The sequence below is a fragment of the Parasteatoda tepidariorum genome, chromosome 2 (genome assembly GCF_982258835.1).
Source record: "Parasteatoda tepidariorum strain Cologne lab strain chromosome 2, Ptep-v5.0, whole genome shotgun sequence".
NCBI classification, from domain to species: domain Eukaryota; kingdom Metazoa; phylum Arthropoda; class Arachnida; order Araneae; family Theridiidae; genus Parasteatoda; species Parasteatoda tepidariorum.
The window spans coordinates 112,239,631-112,263,102 of record NC_141756.1 but is presented as its reverse complement, the minus strand read 5'-3'; the positions used below and the strand labels follow the sequence as shown (position 1 = coordinate 112,263,102).

Sequence of the window (23,472 nt, the reverse complement as noted above, 5' to 3'; positions counted from 1 at the left end):
GGTCGCGTCCCGGAGAGAGATGGCAGTGCGGGAGCGAGCCGAGGAGTCGGTCGCGTCCCGGAGAGAGATGGCAGTACGGGAGCGAGCCGAGGAGTCGGTCGCGTCCCGGAGAGAGATGGCAGTACGGGAGCGAGCCGAGGAGTCGGTCGCGTCCCGGAGAGAGATGGCAGTACGGGAGCGAGCCGAGGAGTAGGTCGCGTCCCGGAGAGATATAGCAGTGCGATAGCGAGTCGAGGAGTCGGTCGCGTCCCGGAGAGAGATGGCAGTGCGGGAGCGAGCCGAGGAGTCGGTCGCGTCCCGGAGAGAGATGGCAGTGCGGGAGCGAGCCGAGGAGAAAACACGGTGACCTGGAAGTTTTAAGATTCTTACTGGAAAACCTGGAAAAATCAAGGTAATTTGAAACCTGATTTGAGTGGCCACCTTGTTTTTAGCTCATTATCAAAAAGTTCAAGTTCTGTTTCTACTTATATCAAAATAATTTAACAAAAAAAACTGTATTCTTTTAAATATATTTCGATACATTTTATTCTTTGCACTATATGCCATAAACTGAATTAGTATTTTTAAAACATATTATTTTTTTTAAAAACATAGTTCTATCCTATTTTTTTAACTGTATATGTTTTTTTTCCTTAACAGATTGATGCTATGAAAAAAACAGAAAGAGGAACAAGAATTGGAACTAGAGGTTTGTTGTGAAAAATTTAAATTGATTTTGTCAAATATTTAGTCTTTTAATTTGTTAAGATTAGTTAAATGATATTATTTCAATATATTGATAATAAATTTAGATTATGTTATTGTTTAAGCAATTAAATTTATGCTTATTTAGATACAAGAAAAGGAACTGGATGAAAAGCATGTGTTATTGAATGAGTTAAGGAAAGAAGAGTCCCAAATGGAAAGCACACTCAATTCAAGCAAAACTCAATTTGATTTCTTCTTTGCAAAGTAGCACCCTTTAGATAAGCCACGTAAATAATTTTATATTGCTTAATATTGTTTATTAAATTTTAGCTTATTTTTAAAAACACTTGTAATTATAAAGGACAAATAATCCACTTTAATGTGATAACAGTAGTAAATTAAAAACAATGCATTAAAACACAAATGCATCTTTCTCGCTTAATCGAACACATATATTTTCTCCATTTCATTTTGCTTATTTGGTTTATATTGAAGCACTAAAATTTATCCACTGTAAAAAGCACAATAAATCTTTTTTACTTGTCTCTACTTATTTGTTATTTATTTATTTGTTATTTATTTATTTATTTTTTAAATAAATTTAAAGCTCATTTTATAGTTTGCTTTTTGTGGAGGAAAAAAAACGATATAAACACAGCCTTATTTTATCCTTCTTCTATTTAATTTTTTTTTCAATAATTAAGCTTAAGAATAAATTTCAAGCTTATGTAAGCAATTCAATTTTTCGTGTATTTGCTAAAGTGATTATTCACGAAAATTGTACTTATCCAATTCCTACGTTATGCTGTTCAATTATTTCCTCCGCTGCATTATTATGTTTTTCTAAATTGAGCTATGAGCTACTTGTTAAAAAAAACTTGGCAGCTTAAAATATTTACAACTTAATTCGTCTTAGTAGATTTTTTGTTGAAAACAATTAAAGTTGCCTTGTTTGTGTATTTTTGTCCAGATCAAAATTAAAATTGATCAAATACAAGACCAAATACAATACGGCACAGGTTAATGAGTGAAGCTATCAAGGATATGGATAAGTAATTTAATTTTTGTCTGTCTTTTAAAATGATAATTCACTCAACTACTTAATGACAAACTTGATATCTTAAAATACTTAATTTTTTGTTAAAGACAATTACTTAACTTTCCGTGTTTGTTTTCTTTTCTTCTAGATTAAATATAAAATTGACCAAATACAAGAGCAACATAGGTAAATGAGTGAAGCTATCAAGGATATGGATAATGCGGTTTCATTTGGCGATTTCCGAAATGTATCAGACTTTGAATGACTTTTCTACGCCTAATGATGGCATAACCTATATTTCACCAACTGTAAGTATGCCTTTAGTTTTGACTAGATTGTTTATCACTTAGAAACATTTATTGTGTTTATCTTTTATTCACATCATAAAGGTCCATGTAAGTTTTAATTATCGTAATTTATTTACATATATAAAAAGAAATTCTAATTTCAACTAAATTCATATATTAAATACAATGCTTACATTTCTGTTCTAATTTTAAACTATAAAATTTTTAAAAATAATTATCAGACATCTAAGTGTTAAAGGCAATCCCTTTTTTTTACAAGATAGCAAATTTCTGGTATGTTGGTAGTATACGTCGTTTACGGAAGAAGAAACCTAAGATAAAAGCTTTTAAAATTTAAAATGCATTTAAAAAAATCAAGTCTTCAAAATTTTCCATTCAAACCGTTACAGAGTGAGTGGGACTTTCTAACTTATTGATTATAATACATATGTCCTTGAATCTTAAAAGTTCTATGTTTGTGGTATATTTTAAAAAAGATTTTCATTATGTTTTATTTTTTGAAATACTCTTGAAAAAAAAATTTTATTTCTTAAGTTTTTCATGTTTTTTTCTGGTCATAAGAATTGTTTTTTAGAAGAAAACCTTAATATGTGAGAGAAAAAATACTATGAAAGAAAATGAAAATTAATTGTATCTAACATATCAAAATAGTTTTTGAAGGGGGTAAATCCATACAGAGTTATTCATATCTATCACATCGATTACAATGCATCAATATTTCTCGATCAATTAATGTCCATCTTCACTACTGGTGCATAAGTAGAGCCCCTGATTTTTGTAAAATTTCAGGGGTTTTAAAATTTGATATATACATTTTGATATATGGTATTTTAATTATTCTACTCTTGTGTGTTTCTTTAAAAGACAACGCCTTAGAGCATCCATTTTATTAATAAGTACTGGTCACATGACTTAGACATTAGTCATATTTACTTAGTTCTGATGGTTGTTACATTTGTGTTTGGTGCAGTATGACCAATTATAATTCTTCTGTCATTAAGCTTTACATATATTGCAATCCATAAAAAAAATAATTGGTATTATATCTCCTATATGGGCTTTCATTTTGTTTTTGCAAAATTTTTACTTTCTCTTTTACTAAATGCATTGTATCATATTTCATACTTTCAATTATCTGTGTTACTTTCATAAGTAAAAGGGGAAATTTTTCTTGCAGAGCATGATTAAAAATATACACTAAGTGCAAGGGCAGAAATTCTGTTATGAGACTAGGCTTTTCAGCTTTATTCGATGTTCACTCTTTTTTTCATATTCAAAAGGTAGTTTTCAAGTATTTACTGTAATCAACTTGAAGAAAATAATGAATGAACTGTAAAGTATTCCATATAATCATTTTACTATTCCACAAATTTGAGAAAAGTGCCTGACTGCATCAGAGATGTATAAAAAATGTGTTTTGTATCAAAAAGTTAGTTTTCAGTTCATACATCATTTAATCCCTTTTCTAGAAACAAAAATGGTTTATATTTCTCAGAGAAAATTTGTTTATACAATGATATTTATTAAATTTTTATTATTGAATTGGCAAATGTTAAATTAGTCAGATTATATAAGTCTAAATTTATTATTTTTAATTTTTTTTTCTTCATAAAATACATTAAATCGAATTTATACTTTCCAAATTATCGAATTTAAGCTACTTTGTGGTAGATTTGTTGGAAAATTGGATACTAATTTTTTTTATAGGTTTAGTTTCTTCACACTACGAATATTAAAATCTATATGGTTTCTCTGAAAGTATTTGCAATTATTTTTATACTAGTACTTTGATTCTATATTAGACTGTATCAAACTGCATTTGTGATTTAGTTAGTTAAATAACTTTTAAAAATGCATGAAATATTTTTAAGGTCCCAAAAACCTTTGATGAAGTTGAACCAGCTGTAACTACACCTGTGAACGATTTTCAGGTAATCATATTTTCACATTTATTTCTTTGAAGAGAAAATTTTAAAACTTTCTTATTATTCACAAAATATGGTTAGTGTTCTAAACCTGTGGCCCCATGCTCTGTGAGGCATTAAGAGAATGATGTCAATTCAAGCATACTTATAGAATTAATTATTACTACTCAACATGTAAATATGTTGAAATCAAATTGGAAAATTATTTTGAAATAATAATAATAGTTTTTGATATCTCTGTAAACATGCAGTTATGTTTGTTTGGTTTATTTGATTTGTTGGTTTGTTATATAAATTCAGATTCAATTTGATTTGGGCAGTTGAACCCAAATTTAATGAAATTAATTAAATTGTAGTTGTTAACAATTATTCAAAGCAAATTATATATTTTTAGAAACTGATTAATATACAATGTTTAATTTTAAGTTTTACTTAAGGTATTTTTAATTTGTAATTCAATTATATAATGTATAGTAGTATTGTTATAATGTATCTACCTTGGCCAAAGAATTTATCTACCTTGTTTTTTGTTCGCCAAGGTATCTACAAACAATAGTCTCTTGAGGACTTAATACTTTGATAAATTAAAAAAAAAATATTCATAAAAATAATAAAATGTTTCAATTTGATACAAAGTAACTAATTGAAAACTTAGTATTATTTGCATATTATTACACCTGAGTACCCCTCTATTTTCCCTCAGAGCGGTGATACCCTGAGTAAATTTATAACACGCTTTAACATAACAATTAATTTAAAAAAAAATTTCAATACATATATATTTCTTTTGCTTAAAACTTATGATTCTTATTATATTATAGCTAAAAGTTCCGTTATACAATGGTTTTAAAAATTGAGAAGAAATTTTAGATGTAATAGATTATATCTAGAACTACTGTATAGATTTTAGTGAAATTTACTATCAACATAATCAATGTAATACAAATTTAATGATCGCACTCTGAAATTGCTCTCTAGAGTGTACCAATCATGCTTTATAGAGATTAGATCCAGAGACCTGATTATCAAATCTACTTTACCAAAGTCTGCACTTTTTCAGAAAATTGTCTACCTGGTGAGCTCTGTGTTGTCATGTGTTACCTTAAAATGAAAATAGAGATAACCTCACCTCTGAAAAGTCAAACAAAGAGTATCAAAGGTTCTTTTTTATACCTTGTGCTAGTCAAAGTGCTAGTTTATAAAATATATAGGGGATCTGCAGCTATTCAGCATACTGTTTACTCGGACCACCAACACTAAGCTTCCATAATAGTAAATTTCTTAATCATTACACTGGTAACATTAGAGATATATAGGGGATCTGCAGCTATTCAGCATACTGTTTACTCGGACCACCAACACTAAGCTTCCATAATAGTAAATTTCTTAATCATTACACTGGTAACATTAGAGAATAGATAGTGGCGCCTTTGTTCAAAAGTGAACCTCTTTCATATGAAGAGAACCAGTGGTTAGCCAAAACTTCTCAAGTATGTAAGAAAACAACCATTATATTTGCCTTTTAATCGATACAGTTGACCCAAATTTGATTTATATCCAGATTTGATCAATTAGTTTTGAACAGAAATAAGATAGACTGTGATTTTCTTAAAAGTGAAAATATAGACTTAATAGATTATCCAGCAAAAACTTAAGATCTCTACTCAATGAAATATGTGTGAAATGCTCTGGGAAGAGAAATTAAAACTTACAGGCATCCTCAGACAACCAGCTCTAGACCCTGAAAATAGTGTTAACTGCTTTATTTCCACCTTTTTTGTTTGAGAATGTATTGTATGTCTGTGAGAAGGGGCCCATAGTTTGGAACAATTTTTCATTTGTTCGATTCAGTAGCTCCTGTTTCATACCTTCCAAGTCCGATGAGTGTTGCACATGATCATGTGTGTGAATGTTATCATACCTGGTGAATGTTCATTATATATGTATTGTATCAACTTATATGCATTCAAATTTCATAAAGCATTATTATTTTCCGAGTTAATTAAAGAGTGATTATTTAAAGAGTTATCCATTCTCTGGAAGTGATCCATTTGGGGGATTTGATACTGCTTCTACCCCTACAAACCCTGGTAAGTAGTTGTATAAAAATTTATTGCATTTTGGCAGATCTGAATCTACTTATTTATTTTTTGCTTTTCATTTTTGAAAACTCTAGCTTTCCAAGTTCTAACTTTAGGCAAAATTGAGTAAGCTATTCCCTGCTGCTAACTTGCTACCCAATAAGTAACATTGAGATAAGTTAGTTTTTGATGCATGGACCGGAGTAGCCTGGTTGGTAGGTTGCTGGGCTCATGTTCATAAGTTCGAATCCTGCTGGCCAAAGAATCCCCGTGTATTATATTGTGACTAGGACACTTTAAATTTGTTGGGGTCGCAAAGTCCTCCAAGTTCCCATAACAAATCAATATCTCCGAAAGTACTGAATTGGACATTGATCTTTCTCTGGTTAAGGTCAAAATTATGATGCGTGGAGTGTGAATGGGTTCTCCCGGTAAAATAGGTTGTGACGTGTGTATGGCTAAAGTCGTACTCTTGGGCTTAGATGGCGCCACTGAAAAATGCTCTCTCTCTGCCTTAAAATAGCTTAGATTCTCATGGGAGGATTGCCGGTATCATCGGCAAGTGACACAACAGTTTTTGTTGCAACAATGTGACCTGTTCAACCTTTTAACCGATTTTCAAAGTCATGCGAATATTTTCATGCCTTGCACAGTATCTCCATTGTGGGAAAATAGATTTTCTGTACAGAAAAGCAAACAAACTGGTACCGGAATGAAAATTGATGTTAGCTAAAAGATTTAAGCTTAAAAAGAGCCAGAGCTATTATTTAGATGGTTAAAAATTATTTTATTCTAATTTTTTTAAAAACTGTATTAATACTCATTTCTTGTCTTTAGAAAAAGATCGTTTTGATCCGTTTGGATTATCTCAAGCAAATTCTAATCAAGCTCCTTCTATGGTATGTATGACTTTTTGGTTTTAATTGGTTTATGGCAAATTTTCAGTTGTTCAATGATTTCATTTCACTGGGTTACTGAAGTTTCTGAAAATTATCTTAATGATAACGGATAAATATTCAGATTATTAATGGGTGAAATTGTCTGCATTTATAAATTTTGGTTGCTTAATGTTTGCAACTTCATCTATTTTTAAAAAAATTAACTTTATAAAAGCAGGGTGGCCACTCACCCCTTGAAAACCTGGAATTAACAGGGAATTTTTTATACTGGAAAAAATCAGGGACTTTTTAAGAAAAGCTAGTTCTTAATTTAAATTTTTTTACCATCCGTTATATCAACTTTATTCAGATTTAAAAATCATCAAACAGTCGAAATATCTTTGCAATACTTCATTAAAATTCTCTCCATTATTACCCCACTAAGCTAGAATGCCATATAAAACTTTCCCATGTTGCTAAATGAATGGAGAAATCTCTTTGGAGATTATGGGACTAAGCAGTTTAGGAAAGATTGTGGGGGAGGTAGAAGAAGTAAGTATATTAGCTTCTGTTCATAAAAAGAGGATTTTTCTGTTTTTTATCTTCTAATCTGTGGGTTAAATTCATTTACTGTTCAAGTTTGTTCCGATGCTTTGGGGGTATTTTTTTTCTTTTAACAAAACGTTTCGGTATTTTTAACTTTATAAAATTCTTCAAAAAATAATTGGTTATAATTTAATAATGGATTTTATCTTACACTCTTTTTCTGAAAGCTTTTGTACTTCCATCCAATGAATTATTTTTTCTCTGCAAAGCCAACCAATCACTCATTTTCTTGAATCGCTAACAGCAAAATCGTTACAATTGTTGCATTGATGCTAATTTTCTGGATTTCATTTTAAACATTTATAACATATTTTATTTTTAAAAAAAGATTCTTTTATTAATTTCTAATTTAAAATTCAAATTGTGTATTATATTCACAATGTCAAAAGTTTTCAAATGTTTTGTTTACATTCCAGAAATATTCCGAAACTGTTTCTCCTTTTACCCTAAAAACGAAGGAATGCGTGGCAAACCTGTTAAATGATGTATAAACATAGAATATAAAAAAAATAATTATATTTGTTCATTAGGAAGAAGGGAAACGAAACTTTGTTTTTTTTTTGTTCTGCAGTACTGGTACAGGTTTCAATTTGGGATGACCAAAATTTTAAATTTAATATTAAGTAAACAAGGAATCATTTCCAAGGTGAAAAACTTAGAATTTCAAAATAATGATTTGTAAATATCAGTTTTCAATAAGTTATAGGCTGTTAAATGAAAGGTTACATCATTTCAAATTTTTAACCATGCTAAGTGAATCTCTTACAAAGTACAGTTTGTTTGTTTGTTTATTTTTAATTTATGCAAATAATAGAAAATGGAAAAATAATAATCAAAGTGAACTGTAACAAAACAGGTTATCTTGCACAAATGCGTATAAACCTTTCACATTTTGATTTTTAAAAGAATTCCTGCGTAAAATTTACATGCGACACCAAAATACATAATTAATTGTATTGAGTCACTTGATTTAACATAATTAAATTATTTTTCTGTTTAAAAAGCAAGATTTTGATAATAATAAATATTTTTATTGTAAATTAATAATTAATTATATTTACGTCGGACACCACTGCCTTTCTTTTTTATTACATTTGTTTTTATTTATTTCAATCTCTTATTTTGCTTTTTCTTTATAAAATTAAGTGAAATCTGAATAGAAACCATCTTAAATATTCCTTTAGGTTAATTTACAATAACATATTTCTCTTCTGTAACCTAATAAAATTTGTTTAACTGTGCTGTACTTTAAGTTATTTATATTATAACTTAAAATTGATCCATGAAGTTTCTATATATTTTTTTATTTTCATTTTTTTATTTGAGCTAATTAACTCAGTTTTAATTTTTTGAGAAGCAATTTATCTTTATTCAGAACATTTTATATCAGTCATTTTGCTTAATACCTAAAAAATTAATGTATTTACAGAAAAAAATTTCAGCACATTATGTAGTTATTTACTTTTTTTTATTTATTTTTTATTTTATTTATTTATTTATTTTTGAGTATAGGAAAAAATTATTTTTTGAAAGAAATAATAAACCTACTTGCTTAGCAAATTACAACAATAACACACATCCTATTCATTTTTTAGGTAAATGTGATAAAATTGTTAGCAGTTATTGGGACTGTAATTAACAAATGAAACTAGAGAAGGGATATTAAAAAGAGATTAAAATTTGTTCTAGAACTGATATAAATTTTTTCTTCATAAGTTGGGTGCATCTCTTGTACTACAACCGGAGACTTATACTCTTGTTCAAGCTATGCCACCAAATACAAGTAAAAGTAATATTAGTTGATATTGTATGCTTCGAAACATGAAATAGAATAGATTGTAAGAGCTGTACAAAATTATTATTTAATTTTATGCTGGCAATAAATAAAACTATTAAATTATCATTTTTCCTATGCAGTCTTTTTTCCCAGAAAAAATTGTTATACGCTAATAATACAGTAAAAAATTGTTTTTTTTTTCCTTTTAATGTACAGTGACAATTTTTTTCAGTAGATTTTTTTTTTAAATTTTATATTAAAATAATGAAACTTTTCGGTATTCTTTTCCATATTACTGAAAAAAAATAGCAACTGCTTTTTTTATTCCAAGATTTTTAAAACTATTCCATTTAGGAAATGTTGCTTATATGTATATGATTTTATTTACATGGTTGTTAATATATGTAGCACAGTTGAAATTAAAATATTTGATTTTTCAACTAGTTTTTACAAGATGGAAAATATTATAAAACCCATTGATCCATTCATTGCAACAGAAAATATTAGACATTTTAAATTTAAAGTAGATATTTAATTGAAAAATAATGTTTATAGTATTAAGATTAAATGATTTTCAATCATTATAATATCATTAACTAAAATTTATATCCAGCTGGAAAACTTTATGTCTGACACTGAAGCAGAATATTTCACCTTAATTATATATCATATATTACAAGTTAAGAACTGCATAGAATTTTTTATTGAAGTGTCAGCTTCAAAATTCAGTCATGTTTACATTTAAATTATAAACAAATTGACAGAGTTCAGACAATTATCTATCAATTAAATGAGTAATTGTTTTTTGCTTTTGTGCGATTTACATCCGACACTCACAATTAAATCCATTTAGTTTGAACTTATTGTAATTAGTTTGTTTAAAATAACAATTGGTTATGATGTAATAATATTTAATCTAAAAATTTGATGATTATAACTTATGTTTCATAAGATAGTTTTTCTAAGAAATTCATGTTAATTTTTCATGTCTGACACCATGGAATTGCCCATTTGTAAGAAGAAAAACAATTATATAATCTAAACAAAAAAAACGAGGGGTTAGATTAGAATTTTTAAATATTCTAATTTCTAATAAGAAAAAAAAATTAAAGAATTTTATCTAGTGTTTTTCTATAGAATATGCTACAAGAAATTTGACAACTTTGCATCTGCGATTACTGAATATCTCTTAAAATAATAGGGCTAATTCAAAGCAAACAACATTATTTAAACATTTTACTTAAGATATTTGTTTAAAAAAAATATCAATGAATTTTATAAAGAGCACTGTTTGGACAAAATACATTATAAAATGGCTCTATATTGAAATGTAAGTAAATGTAAAAATTTACTCATGTGTAATCACCAGGAGTTATTTTCCTTTGCTTAATTAAAATATATTAAACAGTACTTATCCAAGGGTTTTTCGGGTAACTTAGTATTTTTTTTCTATTTGGTACATTTTGCACAAAAACTATTTAACACTTAAAAACATTTTTTATTCATTAAAAATATATTCTCCTAGTTAAACATATTATTCTCCACATCTATTTAATATGATATATTAAAAGTAGCATTTTATATAATATTGACACTTTTCTTGTACCTACCTATATTTTATGAAGAAAAAAAAATAACACGCTTAACCTGGAAATTTTAAGATTTTTACTGGAAAACCTGGAAAAATCAGGAAAGTTTGAAATCTGATTTGAGTGGTCACCCTAGTTTTCTTACAATAAGTTAACTTTTGAAAGCAAATATCAAACTTGTAATTTCTTAAACATTTATTCTGGCCTTAACTTATTTTGGTATTTGAGTTAACAAAACCTTTTGTTGAAGTAATTATAAATTAAACTCAGTTAATGTTTAGTGGAAAAATTTAAGCTTGTCATTTCTAGGTCAAAAGTAAGACAATAATACTTGATTTGGCAGCACCTTTGTTTTTAAGTTGGAAGGCTAACGATGATTTTCCTTGAGCTAACGTATAATTACAATGACCTAACGTTTGAAAAAGTTAAAATCTGTCGTTTTTTAGTCATAAATTTGATGGAACTTTTCTGGTCGTAAAATTTTTTTGGTCGGATGAACTATCGAAAAAAAATGATATTGTCATCGTAACGACATGATTTCAATCTTACGATTCTAAATTTAGTGAGCTATCATTTGAAAGAAAAATTTAATTTTCATGGTGAAAAAGTCATAAATTCTCTAAATTGAAATTCAGCCCAACAGAGTTGGATATTTGGCTTGTTATATAAGACTTGTTAAAAGTCAGAAATTTGTTTCTTCAATTTGCTCTATCTTGCAATCTAAATATTTTTGGAATCTTCAATGACAGAATTTTTTCAGCAACTTGCCGTAATAATGAATTTCTTATAACATGCCGAACTTGTTGAATCGAACTCACACTGTACTTAACACTTTATGTACCAATTAATTAAAACATTATCAAAAGAGTGAAAAACTTTTTTGTCCCATTAAATATAGTCTATTTTACACTTAGAATAATATTTTTTTTAAAGAAAAATTGAATGTTAACTTCTAATTTTCCTTAAGATTCTTTATATGGATTTTACAACTCATTGTAAAATTTAAGTCAAACATTTAATACTTTGTTTCTTAACTAGTTTAAAATATTAATGAATCAACAAGTAAATATGAAAGACTTGCTTGCAAAATTGTCCTCGATAGAAAGCTGAGAATTGAGGAATGAAAAGCTTATTTTTTCTGACGAAAGGGGAGGAAGGTAATAAGCAATGGTTATGAAAGATACTAAATTTCCCTTCATTTTTATAAACTAACGACTTCCTACAATGGGCCAATGTTGTACCCTTGCTTCCGGGCTGACCGTAAGATGTTTTCGAGGTTTTCTACTCCATATAACACAAATGTGGTTTAGTTCCATTAAAATGTTTTTCACGTAGGTTAGTTTGTCCCAATGCTTGACCGGATATTGGAGCTGACATTGGCTACGGATTCAATGTTTAAAGGTGTTTTATTGGTCAAAAGTTATCTCAAACTTATTTTGGCACTTGTCGAGAATGGTATAGGTAGGGAAGGGAATTTTTTTTTCCGCTGCGACCACGTGATTTTCCTTGACAATTTTATTTTGTAACCGTCGTTGAGCACCCGACCCAATTTTGGATTTACGACTTCAAATTTTCAACTTCGTAGCCTTGTAATTTTGAACCCCAACCAGAAGACACGTGATCAAGTATTTGTAAAAATTTACCTTTATGGATGACTCTTTTTTTTTTAATAGAACTAGCACGCATTTGCATTAAACTGAGAGGAAAACGGTTAATCTGACGGCAAGGGGACTCTAACCCATGATCCGTCTGCCACTGAGGATATTTTTCGCAATCACTAGGGTCGATGCAAGCCGGGTGAAGAATTTGAATCGACCAGTCATCGCAGGAAACCCGTTTCACCTCATTGGAAGGCAAGCACTCTATACCCTGAGCCATCAAGGTATTAAAATTTTGTCTGACATATTGCTTTTATTTATACCAATTGTGCAATTTCGTTTTATTTTTCTTTACTAGGAGCATATTAAAACACGATATGAATAACTGGAGCTGTGAGTAATAGTTAAGTATAAAACTATACTTTGTAAGAGCAAAAAGTGTGTAATGTGTAAGAGCTAACATGAGAAAAAAAAATACTTAATATCTAAGATCTTAGTAATTCAGATATTAAGTTTTTTTGCCAGGCACTTATCAAAATATAAAAGTTCAACTCCCTTTAAAAAAAAAAAAAGAATTTAAGTTTTTTTCAAATTGTTTACTAGTTTTGATATAAAGTTTTTCATACAGTAAAGTGTTATTAACTAGTTATCACACATAAACGTTACTAATTAATTTCGTGGATAATTAATTTTTCCTAACCAAAAGTTTATAAATTTTTAACATAAAGAGTGCAAGAGGTTGTTCTTCAAAAAAAGATATGTTAGTATTCAGAAATTGATATTAATCGGTTTTCGAAAAAGAAAAAAAAAAGACCGTATTCCAAAATATTTAAGAAAAATTGAAGTATCTAGGACGTTCTAGTTTTTTAAATTCCTTTTAGGCCATATTAAGAAAATAAACAAATTTTAGTTATAACTTTAATGTAAATAAAAATTAAAATTTTTAATTCTTTTCGAAATAACGTGGTTCAAGAAATATTTAGCTACTTTAGATAATAATTAGGAGGCCATAATATATCTTTTCTATGTGATACTAAAGTCATAAACTCAGCAAATAAGGTAAAATGTATTAAATTTAAAGTTTTTAATTTTGTTTAAATAATTCCTTCTTGAAATGTTTGTAAGTAGCTAATTGGTTTTCAGGGCGAGCATAAGTATCAGAGTTTAATATGACTTATTGCAACGTGCGTGAATATTGTTTTGAATTATTATGTTTCTATGTCTAGTTTAGATTCGAATACTGTTAAATAAAGATATATTTAAAATATACGTTAAATATTTCTTACAATTCAGAAGTGGGATTAAAAAAACGGTAATGCCAGCTCTAGGGTCGATGCGAGCTGGGTGCGGAATTCGTATCGATGGGATTCGGACCCCGTTCAAATCATTGGTGGTCGAAAGCTCTGTCCCCCATGGAGCTAGGAGTAAGTGGAGAAGACACTCCTTTCAAGGTGAAGCAACCGCGAGAGTTCTCCGCCATCTTACTTGCTGCGTCGTTGTGCGCTCATACATCTTTCTATTTCTAGTTAATCCATGCTTTTTAACGAAGCTTGGAGGGCGGTTTTGAAGGGTTCTTAATTTGATTGAAAGTGGCGAGTTTAGTCTTTTAAGTTAAATAAAAGATCCATCCATCCAAGCTTTCTCCATTTTTTATTTAGCCGTTAGAATTTTCGTATTTCTAACTTTTAGAAAAACATTTCAACTTGACAGAATTTTTGAAACAAATGGAATTCTTGGTAAAGTTAATATTAGGTCAAGTTCATTTAACAATCACTATTCACTTTTCAAAACAATTTCAAGAAGATAAAAAAGTTTATTATCTAGAAATTTAAAATTTATATTACTCTGATAGTTTTAATTCATAGGTCCATAAAGTCAGGTAACTAATTATTGTAAGAAAAGACAGGAAAAAAAATATTAGGTAGTTATGAATGTGTTGCATCCATGGAGCTAACTCCAAGCTGAATATAGAAATAAATTGAATACCACAATATTTTTTTTATTTTATTTAAACGACTTAAAACTCCTCATGCACCACAAAGTATAGCATGAGGCTTACAGTTGTAAGTAGAAAACACCACAATACCACAATATTGAAAGATGTTTATTGTTAAAGAATGATTTCAGAAAGTGAAATACATAAATTTATACAAATTTCTCTTGCTAAAAATAAATCCATACATATGAAGATTTATACTTTGAAAGTTTTATGAATACTTAAATAGGACATTTTTAATTGCATACAAAGTAAATCAATTTAAAGAAAAATATGTCAAAATGTTTATTAAAAAAAAGGAAAAATATGTTACAGATTAATAAAATATTATCACAGTATTCTAGTGATTATTTTTTTAAAAAAATTCTTAAACCAGAGCAAAGACACATTGAAAAATCTAGAAACAGATCCTTAAATATATACATATATTTTGTTTATAAATTGAATATAGCTGTTTTCAAAATTATTAAATTTGAAAGGAAAAAAAATTAGCTTAGGGATTAGAAAATTCTATGCATTAAAAAAAACAATAATAATAAATATATATATACATTGAGAGAGAAACATGTTCAATGCTTTCAATGAAGCTATGTACATTTAATGTATACAACAAAAAGCAACTAACAATTTCCTTAGAGGGGTGCATTGAACTTTATAAATCCAGAAAAAGATTCTTAAATGTAGAGAAAAACACATTTAATGTTTTCAATGAAGGTATACAACAAAAAACTTTAGAAAAAAAAAATACTTTAACTTGGAGAATTTTTAAAACAAAAGTAGATCTATTTCATTTTACAATCGCTATGTACTTATCAATACAACTTAAAAAATATAATTAAATTTATTAAGAATTGTAAAATTTCAACCACCCTGAGAGTTTTATAAGTTCAAACTTACTAATTATTATACTAGTAAAGGTAGATAAACTTATTACGTTAAGAAAAATTAGAATTTAAAGAACAAGCTCTGAGCGGTTATGAATATGTCACATCCATAGAGCTAACTCATAGCTCAATATAGAAAATAAAATTGAATACCACAATATTGAAAGATGTTTCTTGTTAAAAAAAGAATTTCAGAAAGTGCAATACATAATTTATGTTCATTTCTCTTGCTAAAAATTAGTCTATACAAATCCATATTAATATACCTAAATAATTTATACTATGAAAATTTTATGAATACTTAAAATATGACATTTTTAATAGCTTACTAAGTAAATTAGTTTAAAATTTTTTTGTCAAAATATTTCTTAAAAACAAATAAAAATTAGAGATTGAGAAAATATTATCACAGTATTCTAGTGACTAACTCAAAATATCTTAGCCCTGAGAGCAATAAACAATTTCTTTAAAAAGGTTTAACTTCACAAATCCTTATATATATATATATATATATATATATATATATATATATATATATATATATATATATATATATATATATATATATATATATATATATATATATATATATATATATATATATATATATATATATATATATATATATATATATATATATATATATATAATTTACAGTGTTTTCACTACAGCGCGAGAAAGCGAGAATCTCGCATATTTTTTTTCTTTTCTCGCATTTAACAATGATTACCGCGAGAAATTCGCGCATTCTATAAATTAATTTCAAAATTTGCGAATTTCTCGCGTTTTGGAAAAATCTTCGAATTACGCCATTTAGAATAAAATCCGTTTCACTTTTCCTTGATCTTTCATCATTTTCAACATCTGTCCCGTTATCTAGCTTCCCCATTTACCAGTATTGTTCAGAACCTTTTCCAACAACAGAAAACAACCCCTTTCAGAACACATTTCTCTGCAACCACGTGTTTACCGTAAGGTTTCTTCACGTAAGACGTTCAAATTTTTAATGCACTAATGTAAAATGGAAAAATGCCTTGTAAAGGCAAAATCTTCTATGATGATGCAGCAAAAATATTCAATGCTTTTAAAAATAGAAGACGTTAAAAATGTGTTATAATTAAAGAAATGATTTTTTTTTCAAGAGTTTTTGTGTTTTTTTAGTTTTTAGAAATCTCACTTAACTTTTTGAAATCTCACCCTGTTTCTGAGAAAGGGTGAGAAATTCTCACCCATTTTTTTTCTATGATGAAAACACTGTATATATATATATATATATATATATATATATATATATATATATATATATATATATATTCTCTATAAATAGGAAATTGATTATTGCTAAATTTAAAATAAATCACTTTGATTTAAAAAAGGACTTTGTTTAGGGATCAGGAAACCCTACGCTTTAATAAAAATTATTACTATTTTTTTAGGAGAAATACATTAAATGAAGGTATAGAACAGAAACTATCAATACCTTAACATTAAGCAAAAACTACATCACTATAAAGCTTAGAATAAATGTATATGTAATCATGGAGTACTTTATTATTATCTAATATTACATGCAATCACTTGTATATAATATTAGATTTTTAATAAATTAAAATTTTTTTATCTATTTCATATTTGGAATGCAATGGGATACTTTCTGGTTTTAAAAAATATCAATTTTCAGATGAATAACTTCGACAGAAATAAATAAAACTACAGCTGAAATTTTTATAAAGTAACATAAAACCTTAAGATGCAAGAAGTCATAATTAAAATAATAAGAAGTCCAAGAAAAAATAATAAGACAAAGTAAGACTACTCGAATAACGAATGAAATAAAAATGATAATAACTGTCCGAACATACGACAATTCAAGCATAAACGAGCTACAACTGCCAATGTTTTGAAGTAAGTAAGATGGCCGACGGTTAATTTCGCGGTTAACATTGCCGAGCTTTCGGCTTCACGAATTTCTGCTAGTGTCTCCTCCATCTACTCCTAGCTCCATGCTGTCCCAATACCTCCTAGAAGGGAAGAAAGCCGAAGGAAGCAAAACGATGACTCATACAGTTAGGCCCAGATTTGCTGATCACTTCTGACGATTTTTTTCTTCTTGTTTCTCGACACTTTTTCGTTACTCTTCTACTAATTTTTTTTTTTGTCTAGATTAAATGTTCTTAAATTGTGTAAAAATGCTTAATATATCTATTTGTTTTCAGAAATGATTAACAATAAATCAATTCTAACAAAAATAACTGCTGTGTGAATGAAAAAAATATATTTTTAAGCATTAAATACCAGTTTTATTTTATATATTGGAAAATTTTATCTACCTTTTTGTTATAAAATGTATGGATTAAAAACAAAGAAATATATTTTTAAAGGGATCTTACACATTTATTATTATTATAGTTTTAACATAAAACTAAGAAAGGGGTCTAATTTTTATAATATGATACTTACATTTTTAGTAGATGATTATTTTGGATTTTAATGATTATGTTTTGCATGTTATTAGAACTAGAGCATACGAAATAAAATAGAAATTGTTTATAAACAATGACATAAAATGAGCTTAGGAAAATTTAGAAAATCAAATGCAGTCTTCAAACAAGGTTTAGATAGAAAAAAAAACATATCAAAAGCATGATTATAATTTGTATTTTTTTCCTGTGGAAGTGTGATTGTTAGAAGTGATAAACTAAAATTAAAGTAAGCAACCTTAGATCACAAATATTTTATTAAATAGCAAATTCAAAAAATGATAAATAAAATGTTAAAACTTTCAGTAACATTTAAAAAAGTATACTTTTTACCCATCACACTGATAAACTAAAATAATGTAAGCAACCTTAGATAACAAATATTTTATTAAATAGCAAAAATTCAAAAAAATGATAAATAAAATGTAAACACAAATTTTACTGAAACTTTCAGTAACATTTAAAAAAGTAGAATTTTAACCCATCACACTGATAAACTAAAATAAAGTAAGCAACCTTAGATAACAAATATTTTATTAAGTAGCAAATTCAAAAAATTATAAATAAAATGTAAACACAAATTTTACTGAAATATGTTAAACATTCAGTAACATTTAAAAAAGTATAATTTTTACCCGTCACACTGATAAACTAAAATAAAGTAAGCAACCTTAGATAACAAATATTTTATAAAGTAGCAAATTCAAAAAATTATAAATAAAATGTAAACACAAATTTTATTGAAATATGTTAAAACTTTCAGTAACATTTAAAAAAGTATAATTTTAACCTATCACACTGATAAACTAAAATAAAGTAAGTAACCTTAGATAACAAATATTTTATTAAATAGCAAATTCAAAAAATGATAAATAAAATGTAAACATAAATTTTACTGAAATATGATTAACTTTCAGTAACATTTAAAAATAATTCTAATGTCACATTTCTTTTCTAATGTCATTTTCCTTGAAATGCATCTCACATACCTATAACAAAATGAATACAATATTTATATGTGCGTTTAAAATAAATAGTATATACTATATTCATGTATGAAATATTGATAGATTTTTGTAGAAAAATTAATAGATTTAAATTTTATAATCAAATAAAAAAATTTTTACTTTAAGCAGTTACAATATATTATGGTCAAACAAAAATGTTTTAAGTTGAGCAAAAATTTAATAAAATACTAAAATTATTAATATTTTTATAAAATAAAACTCTATAAAAATAACTATATATATAAAAATAGCTATATAGTTATTTTATCATTATGCATAAAATTTATTACAATAGTTTGCGATATGATTGATAAGAACAACTTAATTATCATAATTAATTTATCCACAATTTAAAATAATTTACTCATAGTAAAAATATAATAAAGAATCATAATTAATTTTTTAAAAATAAAAACAAATATTACTTACTTTAGTATTCTTGGCAACTTCAAAATCTCTTGGCATGGCGGCAAGCTATTTCTTACATATTGGGAAGTCGAAAAACTGATACTTTTGTACCATCAACTTTGTAATTTCCTCTACAGTTTGGTACACAGCACTCATATACAATTATTCATAACACTAAGAATTAAATTAATGCTGACATTTATTACATTTGTAGAATAAATATAAATTTTACGAAGAACGTTGACATCAGAACACCGACGGTTGTTTACAAATTCAAATAAAAAATATTCGCCAATTGGCTGAATGCCGACACAGGTTACAATACTTCAGAATATCGCCAATGGCTCGTTTGATCAGATTCGGAGTTTTTCGTAAAAATGGCTACCCTGACTGGTTTTCCTCTGGGCCTAACTCTACTACGTCATCATCGCTTATAGTAACCCGTTGTGGGGCTTGATTCCTCTCTAGGAGGTATTGGCTGTCCCCTGTGCCATCACGGCTCTTATATAGGTTCTTGTCTAGCTTATAGGTTTTGTGTTAATATCCTCCTCCAGATTTTTTTAAGCATTTTAATTTGTAATACAATAATTTATTAACGAATGCCAGCTCTAGGGTCGATGCGAGCTGGGTGCGGAATTCGTATCGATGGGATTCGGACCCCGTTCAAATCATTGGTGGTCGAAAGCTTTGTCTCCTGTGCCGTCACGGCTCTCATATCTGGTCTTGTCTAGTTTATAGGTTTTGTGTTTATATCCTCCTCAAGATTTTTTTAAGCATTTTAACTTGTAATACAATAATTTATTAAGAAATACCAGCTCTAGGGTCGATGCGAGCTGGGTGCGGAATTCGTATCGACCAGACATAGACAGGATTCGGGCCCCGGTCACCTCATTGGTGGGCGAATGCTCTGTCCCCTGTGCCATCTATATTGACTCCCAGGGGTCGAAGGCATCCTGCTAGAATGAAATGAAATGAAAATGGGGTCAACAATACTGGATCTCATATAAGCAGGTCGTGACTTTTAATTTCGGCATTTCATGAATGGAATAATCAACATACACTAATAGTACCTATTTACTTACATTATTACCTTATAATATATTGCTTAATAATATATTACCTTATAAAGATATATATCTATCTACATTCTTCATAATTTATGAAAGTAGCTATGAAGTAAAAATTTTATTAAAATTTAAGTTATTAGGATTATTTTTTGATATATGATAAACTAGCAGTTACCTGCAGCTCCGCCCGCCTATTTTTTTATTTTCTCTTCGTGTAAGATTTTATTTCGTAACAAAAAAGTATTTTTCCGCGGTAGCCTAGCCTTTGTCAACTCTTTAGACTTCCAACTTTATATTCGCACAAGATCACTGAGATTAGTTGCTTAGTTTTTACGTGACAACGTAATAAACAACACACAACTACGGTTTTTCATGCAAACTTATTTCCACGATTATAATATTAATAGGGATTTTATACTGCGCTATTTTATTCCATTAATTAAATTAAATTAGTTTGAATTTAATTAATAAATGTATAAAATTAACATGTATTTTTTTTTTAAGTTTTTCGCACTACACTTCACTACAGTTAGAAATTTATATCTTTCACAGTGAGTAGCACTACATCGGCTGTCAAAAATACTTTTGAAGTTGATGAATTTTCAAAAAATCAATATCAGGTAAGCAGGGGGTCTACCCAAAACTGCAAAACATGACAAGGGGTCTACGAGACAAAAAAGTTCAGGAACCACTGATATAATGCATAAAAAACTATAAAATGTACAGTAAAAGTTAGAATTAGAGAAATCTTTTTTTTTTACACCTTTTAATACGTCTGTGAAGGAATCGGTCATTTTTTTATTATCGATGTTATTAGATAATAAAGAATTTAATTACTAAACACAAATATTGAAGTATGAGAAAATTAATTTATCTTTTGTCTGCCAAGTTTAAGAAAGAAAAAAAAATGTGGATACCTCAGATTAAGAGTTTAATTAGGGGATTCGTTTTTAGATTTCATAAATTAAGTCACTTCAGGGTATTGTGAAAAAATATATTGAATTAAATTTAATGAATAATTAGTTAAACATACAAAAATTGTTAGTCTTTTGAACAAGCGTAATAATGCCATATCACTACATTTAATCAGACAAAAAAAAATAATAAATTACGAGTTCACATCTCTTAAAATATAATTTTATTAGTTAAAAAAAAATATTTAAAACTGATGGTTTAATGGCAAAAGTTTTGCCATAATAATTTGGTCAACATTTCATATATATGTTTAATTGTTCTGATATAATTTATTGAATGGTTTTCAAAGAGATCATTATTATACTAATGTTACAGGTTAAGATAAAAATGATTTTTCGAGTACACTTGTTCGTAAAATTTCGACGTGTTTAATGTTATAATTAAAAGTAGCTTTATTCAGTTACGGTAGAGAAAAAGCATCCATGGCTTTGGACCACACAGTATGGTGGTCTCGAGAGGGTATAACTTCACTTTTCTGAAGTTCTCTTTTCATCTCTACTCTATGAATAAGAAACAAAGGTTTTTGCAAACATTATGAATTGTAAAAGCATGTTATAAAGAGGTAATATAGTATACTTTTATTACAGGATCTTAAGAGACTTGGAAAAGTGATTGTTAAAATCGACAAGTCGCAAAACTATTAGAAGACGACGGTATGTCATAAGTGAACGCACGCCACAATCCTCGTGTTCGTTACAGTCTCCAACGTACTCTAAATATTCACCTACGCATTATTTCTATATATGTGCAAGAATAATTTTATTAAAAATCTTCAAGAAACTGAAAGGGTCGTCGCATGTTAGATGTTGAACAATTCACGTCACCGGGGAGGTTTGAGTGAGAAAGTTCCATTGAAAGAAGATTATTTTCGAAGAAGTAAACGAGAACTGTAAAGGCAGCCAAGTTAACTTATTAAAATGATTATTTATATTTTATTATACTTTATTTATATTTTATATTAATTATATTTCATGATACTTTATTTATACTTATAATTTTATTATTATTTATACTTTATATTTATTCTTGTGAATCTAATTAAAATGTATTGCGTGTGTGTCTCTTAATTCACCCCTAAAGCATGAAATAAGGTATTGAAAAAAAGAATATTTTTAAGCCAAATTACTTTTGAAGAAAAATAATTTAACAGCATCTTAATTTTATCGAAGTACTAGTAAAATTGCTATTGGAGCAAAAAAAATTCCCTTTTTTTAACTTATACACAATTTATGTAAGATAGAATTAAATTGGAATTCACTTTCTCATTTTGTAGCTCTATTACAAGTAATCATGCTTAGTTAGATACGATGTATATTATATCAGATATTAATAATTCTGAACATAAATTAGAAATTGATTAATTGCAATATAAAGAGAGACTTACTCTCTAAATAAACGATCAGTTCGGTAAATACAAAATATCTAACAACTGCTTCTAGCAAACTGTGTAATAAATATTTGAAAATTATGGTTTCAGTAAACGGGAAAATTGCAGTAGTAAACGCGAAGTTATAAGACATACAGAAAAAAGCAAAAGTTAATGCTTAAAAGCAGCGCATGAAAATAAGAATTAATTTATTATGTCAGGAAAATTGTTAAACACTAATATTACAATATTTATATTTAAAAAAAAGGTTCTCGCAGGCTTAAATAATGTTTTAAAAGAACTAAAACAGCTGCTTTTAAAATGTTAAAAGAAGGCACATGTTTTCACTTAAAATGGGAATTCATTCTTTAGTCATCTCGGTAGCCATCGAAGCATACGCTGCTACATTTTAACCGTCCAAGAAAATGAGACAATTGGAAGTTTTTATTTTACTTGAGTTAGTGGAATTTCAGAAGTATTTATGTATTTCAGTTTTCTATAAGGTTTGGAATTCATACGAAAAAAGCGTTGTTTTAATACATTTTTTCTTTTAATTATTCTCTGCTTGAATTATTAAATATAACCTATAAAAATGAAATTTAAAACTACACAAATTCAGAATAAAAAATTCAAATTGGAAAAATAAAGTAAGAACTCAATTAGAAATAAATTTAATGTTAAATTTTTAAAAAAAATTCTTGTTTTTTTTCCCGTTAGTAAGTACGTTTAAATAATCCAATTCCACCTGAAAAAAATTTTTAAATATCACATAGATCCTAGATATGTTTACAAATTTAAATA

The 23,472-nt window shown here is 27.7% G+C and overlaps 1 long non-coding RNA gene across 2 annotated transcripts; it reads left to right on the top strand.

Moving 5' to 3' along the window:
- The first annotated feature begins 638 nt into the window (after positions 1 to 638).
- Positions 639 to 22,362, top strand: LOC122272018 (uncharacterized). 2 transcript variants are annotated; one of them, XR_015431624.1, is made up of 7 exons: positions 639 to 688; positions 833 to 974; positions 1,875 to 2,034; positions 3,906 to 3,965; positions 6,878 to 6,939; positions 12,564 to 12,772; positions 21,893 to 22,362. It is a non-coding gene; the product is annotated as an uncharacterized LOC122272018 (long non-coding RNA). The 2 variants fall into 2 exon arrangements; XR_015431623.1 differs by lacking the exons at positions 12,564 to 12,772; positions 21,893 to 22,362 and having other exon boundaries at positions 6,878 to 7,001.
- The last annotated feature ends 1,110 nt before the right edge of the window (positions 22,363 to 23,472 follow it).